This window comes from Carettochelys insculpta, chromosome 6, assembly GCF_033958435.1.
Source record: "Carettochelys insculpta isolate YL-2023 chromosome 6, ASM3395843v1, whole genome shotgun sequence".
Taxonomy (NCBI): domain Eukaryota; kingdom Metazoa; phylum Chordata; order Testudines; family Carettochelyidae; genus Carettochelys; species Carettochelys insculpta.
In genome coordinates, this window is record NC_134142.1 from 117949460 (window position 1) to 117955459 (window position 6000).

Consider the following 6000-nt stretch of genomic DNA (forward strand, 5'->3'; position numbering starts at 1 on the left):
TAGCTGCTCTGTGAGTTTTGTTGACAAAACTCTCAGGTGTAGACATAGCCTGTGAGTAAAGCAAATCATGCTAGGAAAACATGGATTTTTTTGTCTCCTTCTAGCAGCTGAGCCACATGCAAGAGTGTTAAAGCTGCTGTTGAAGCCACTGAAGGCTCCACATCTGCTATGCCAAGTAAGAGAGCATTTTCCTTTTAGTGCTCAGAGTTCCAAAAATCTAAGCCATGGGGCTCTATTACATATGCTGTGTGTATTCCAGAGTAAATAGTGAGCTTGGGTTTTCTTTTTTAGGTCTTCTTATAAGCCCTAAATTCATTTAAAAAGAGGTTTCAGGGCTTGTGCAATTCTTGGAGTTCGGAGAATTGCCTAATTTTTAGGGCTTCATACAAGTCTATGACATTTTGGAAGATCACTTATCTAGACCACAAGAGCAAACCCCAACAGTCAGCTACTGAAGCCCTGAGTCATCTGCTTAGCCTGCCAGTAGCTAACTAATACTTTCTCAGGAGTCATTATTATCAGAGTATGGTTCGTGGGGTGAATTATGCAATGTGTCTTTCCACTTGAAAAGACAGTTCCCGCATGTAGAGAATGTAAAATAGCTGATAAAAGATAACAAGCAAAGATGGTTGAAATTTTCAAAATTTCTTTGAAATTGTGAATTATTTTGTGGGGAGGAGACTTTTGAAAACCCGCTTACAACATTTTTCATTCATTTCTCTATTATTTGATGTGTTGCAGGGCTCGATTCAGGAAAAACACTTAGACATATGTTTAATTTTTAGCATATCCTGAAGTTTCACAGATACGTAGTGCTTTACTCAACAGGAGCCTGACCTGAAGTCCCTTTCTCTTCACTAATTTGAATTTATTTCCAGCTGCTTTAATTCTTCTAAATTCCCTTTATATTGTTTCAGCCTCCCCGGATTCTTTGTCATTCTCTTGTTCCCCAATAGTCTGGCTGCCTTTTCAGCAGCTGTTTGCAGCTCTGCTGTCTATTGGATTCCTTTATAGGGGGCGCCCACCTGAGGTTTTAATGTCAATAGAAAAATTGAAGATAGCTGTTGAGCCAGAAGCTGCTGCTAAGAGTACTGAAGCAGACAGCTCAGAGCAGTTTAAGTACCCCTATTTCTCCTGCAGTTCTTAGTTTGTCTCTTCTTGTCTTCCTCTCTGGCACAAGTTCCAAGAGAACTTGGTCTAACAAATGACATTCCCTCACCCAACTTCTCCCTCTCCAATATTCCTTCTCCCTGTCTTGATCCACAAGCTCTCTGCTTTTTCCCATCAGACACTTGCTGCATAGTGCCATGGGTGAAACACAGCTGAACTCTACAACTCCCCCATGTTAAGAAAGGGGAAGAAACATGCTCCAGAAACTCACCACATAGCTGCTGCGATGATTCTCAGCTGCAGCCGAGAGGGATCCAGAAATGACAAACTGTGAGGGAAAGAGAAAGCCTCATTCACACCTCGCACTTGTAAGACAAACCATATGGGAAAGGAAAAAGAGTGACACTTCCCCTGCCAAGGGAAGTTGTAATAGTTATAACTTGTGCTTAGAGAGCACTTTCCATCTAGTAATGCTGCCAACCAGGTTCATTTCTATCCTCTCTGTTAAGGTGACACCCATGTCCTAATCCTTCCCCACAGATTCTCCTCCTGTTCTTTTCTGCTTCTGAGCTCCTGCTCTTTCTGACAACTGAGCTCTTGCTCCTCTCTCCATACACAGAGGAGCAGTGATTGGACAGTCCTGAGAAGTGCTCAGGAGTTCACCATGTTCCTCGCTACACCTTCCACGCAGTGCAGCTGTGCCATCCCCTGCCCATGTCTCTGCCTATGGAGGCTATATAGTACCCCCTTGCCCCAGTCTCTGAGCATTTCTACATCACAGGCCTGACCTCCAGCAGGGGTGGGACACAGGTTGGGGACAGCTCTTCAGCTTCCTGCTCAAGGCAGATGGAGAATACAGAGCTCCCTGCAGTGGCCTGGGCTCCCTGCATGACTCTTACTATGGCCTGGCCATGTCTTCCAGCATGGCCAGGGTGTAGGGGTGAGGTGCTGGGGAGGAAGAGGAGGAGCCGAGGGCAGGGCCACAGAGAGGATGGGGTTTCTGCATGTGTCTTGCTCTTGTCTTTCTGAAAGTTGGCCACCCTACCTGTCGTCTCCAGCCTCCCAGCTGTGCGAACATGCCTTAATCCAGATCTGCAGTGCCCTCTGCTGTCACAACCACACACTGCTTTCTGTGATGGAGCAGTACCGATTTCACTTGACAGTTTGGAAACTGGCAGGAGATTTGCCCTTTTAGCTCGTCAGCTAAACTTGCTTTCTCCCTGCTTCCCATTCAGGGTAGATAAACCCTCACAAGGCCCAGCTGAGCCAGCAGAGTTGCAAAGGGATGGAGATCTGAGCCTTGACTTCAGCCTAGTTAGCTGGAGGGGCTCAGCATCAGAGAAGTCTGGGCCCTGACATCAGCCCAGTTGGTAGAAGTGCAGAACCAATGACTTCGCTGATGCTTGAGTGCCAGCCCTGGCCCAGCGGGGGAGCTATGGCAGGGACTCCACAGCAACTCAGCCTGCAATGCCACCCCAACCACCACAGTTTTGGTGAAGAAGGTGAGCAGATTTTCAGAAATGTGAAGCCAGGGCACCCAACATAGAGAACAGGTGAGATGGGACAGTAGAAATTGTGAGTGAAACTCACAGCTTGTAATTGGTGGTAGACGCCTGTCTTTCATGAATGCATGGGTAGACTTTATTGGGAGGGACTAAGAGGGACTGAAGCCTGCTCCGGGGCACAACATGATGCATGACATGATGCATGACTGTGTTCCAGGAGTAAAGGGTGTTCGCTGGATGAGTAGCCGACGGAGATGAGACAGGCAGTGAGTGTAAAAAGCTTTATTAACGATGGTTTAATCAATGTTATAAGAGGAATTAAGAGGGGATACCTAGCGGGCTTTCGCCGTTGATCTCAATGTGGTGTTGGGTGACGGACAGGGGAAAGCCTGTACTTATGAGGCAGTTACCAAAGCACAGATGGCGAGCAGAGACCACACCAACATCTGGCCGAAAGGGTCCAGATTTTCTGTGGGAGGGACAAGCAACTCGGGCCGACCAACGGACTTGTCAAGGTACACACATCTCTGACCTGGGATGGGGGAGTCGACCTTTTGTCAGGATTTGGCCACGGAAGCAACCCAATAGGCCACAGCCAGTGCATTGTGTCCTTTTTAGGAGTTGTCATTTTTAGGAGCCTTTTTAATGCTTGGTGAGGTGGTGGCCTTGCTCTGTGTATGTGACTAATCCCTTAGCTCCTCGGAGGGGGTTTGTTAAAGCACACTGGTGTGTCGGGTTTTGATTGGGTAGTGAAGCCTTGATCATGTACGGGGCATGTGCAGGCCATGGCTTGCAACACTGTCGTGGTCACGCCACAAACAGCCGTGCCCACAGTAAGTGAGATCTGAATTCTATAACCAGCTGTCACAATTCAACTGCATTACCTTTGGTGACTCTCTTAGCCCTTTGCTGCCTCTGTTTTCACATCTGTAAAATGGGGATAATGTGGAACAACCCACTGATGTTTCATGAAGCTCAGTTCACTTATGTTTAGAAAGTTCATTAAGCTCCTGGAAGTGGCTTTCTTTTCTTATGTGTATTGCTTCAGTCATCATAGACAGGTAGAACTTTAATGACAGACAATGATTATTTATCCACATGGGCCATCATTTCATAAATGCATCCAATTCTACTAACAAAAATTCCTCCTCAGAACGGGTACCCCACGATGGTTGATATGCAAGTGGATTGGTTAATGGATATTGTAGAGATGCCTCCAAAGCCGATGTGTATCACAGCTCAATCAGGATCCGGATGGCCTGTGGGAAGAGAATGGGGCAAGTGAGGGGAGACAGTTCCACCCCATCCTGGGGATGAGCAGAGCATCCTGTCCTGAGCAGAGCGGATTAGAAATGGGATTGTCCATTCTGTGGGAAGTTCTGAGCCTTAAACAGTTGTTTTAGTCTGAAATTTCAGAATCATAGAGTTAGAAGAGACCTCAGGAGGTCATTGAGTCCAACCTCCTGATAAAAGCAGGACCAATCCTAATTAAATCAACTCAGCCAGGGCTTTGTCAAGTGGGGACTTAAAGACCCCTAGGAAAGGAGATTCTACCACTACTCTAGATAACCTTTCCAGAGCCTCACCATGCTCCTACTGAAATAGGTTTTTTTTTCAAATATCCAACCTAGACCTCCCCCACTGCAATTTGAGACCATTGCTCCTTGTTCTGCCATCCATCATTACTGAGAACAGCCTCTCCACATCCTTTTTAGAGCCCCCCCTTCAGCAAGCTGAAGACTGCTGTCAAATTGCCCTTCGCTCTTCTCTTCTGCAGAGGAAATAATCCCAAATCCCTCAGACTCTTCTCATAGTCATGTGTTCCACCCCCTAAGGATTTCGTCACCCTTTGCTGGACTCTGTTCAGTGTGTTCACATCCTTCCTGTAACGGGGGGCCCAGAGTTGGATGCAACACTTGAGATGCAGCCTCACCAGTGCCTGTTAAAGAAGAATAATCACCCCTTGAGGTCTGCTGGCAATGATCCTACTGATGCACCACAGTATGTCATTAGCCTGCTTGGCTACAAGGCATGCTGTTGGCTCAGATCCAGCTTCTCATTCATTTTAATCTCCATGTCCTTTTCTGCAAAACTGCTACTTAGCCATTTGGTTCCCAGCCTGTAGTACTGCTTGGAATTCCTCCATCCTAAGTGCAGGACTCCGCACTTGTCCTTGTTGAACCTCTTGAGATTTCTTTTGGCCCAATCTGCTAACTTGTCTAGGTCATGCTGGACCCTTTCACTACCTGCTAGGGTATCAACCTCTCCTCCTTGTTTAGTGTCACTGGCAAATTTGCTGAGGGTGCAATACATCCCCTCATCCAGGTCATTAATGAAGATGTTGAACAAAACCAGCCCCAGAACTGATAGTTGGGGTACTTAATATCAGCCGCCAACTAGACACAGAACCATTGAGCACTACCCATTGAGCCCGATGATCTAGCCAGCTTTCTAGCCACCTCACAATTCATTTATCCAATCCATACTTCTTTAACTTGCTGGTATTTCTGTTTGTCACATTATTGCCTTATAGGAGTTTGAGTAGAGGTACTTCTCTACTATGAGCAAGATTTCCCACCTGGTCTACATCAGTGTTTCTTAGACTATGTTCTGTGGAACACTGGTGTTCCATGAAGAACTCACATGTGTGCCACAAGCGTTTGGAAAAATAATTCTAAGTTTTATAATAAATTACCATTTTAGGATGAGAACGATAATGGAAAATGCTGAAATATAATTTTATTTCTACATTTCACAAGAGCAGTAGTATTCTGGCAACACAGCAAGGTTGGCAAACATTGTGCTATCCTTCCCACGTCTCTAATCTTCTCCCATCTCCTGTCCTTCTCTGTCAGTGTGGCGGCTACATTGCCAATCAACTGCTTGATGTCAGCCAATGTGCGTGCTAAGTGTGCGATGATTTTTTGAATTTATTATTTCCACTGATGTGAGTAAATAGAGTAAGTTAACATATCTTTTTTTAAAAAAACAGAAGTGAGTGAAAATACTACTGCTGAGAAACCAGGACCATGTTCTGTATAACAAAATTTTATTGTTTGGTGTTCCATAGTCTCAAAAAGTTTAAGAAACACCATCCTACTTCTTACATGCATGATCATGGGACTCTCATGAAATACCATGGAGGTTGAGTAAAAGAGAAGAATGAAGTTCAACCAGGAAAATGTAGCTTGGAATAGGGAGCCAATCCTATTGGGAAGAATCACTTCACGTTCCTTGTTTCAGAGTGGTAGCCATGTTAGTCTATAGCTTCACAAATAATAAGCAATCCTATAGCATGGGCTTTCATGGGTGAGACCCACTTCTTCAAATAAAAAATGGAATATAAAAATAGAATCTGGGTTTATATATTGCAGGGAGGGAGGGG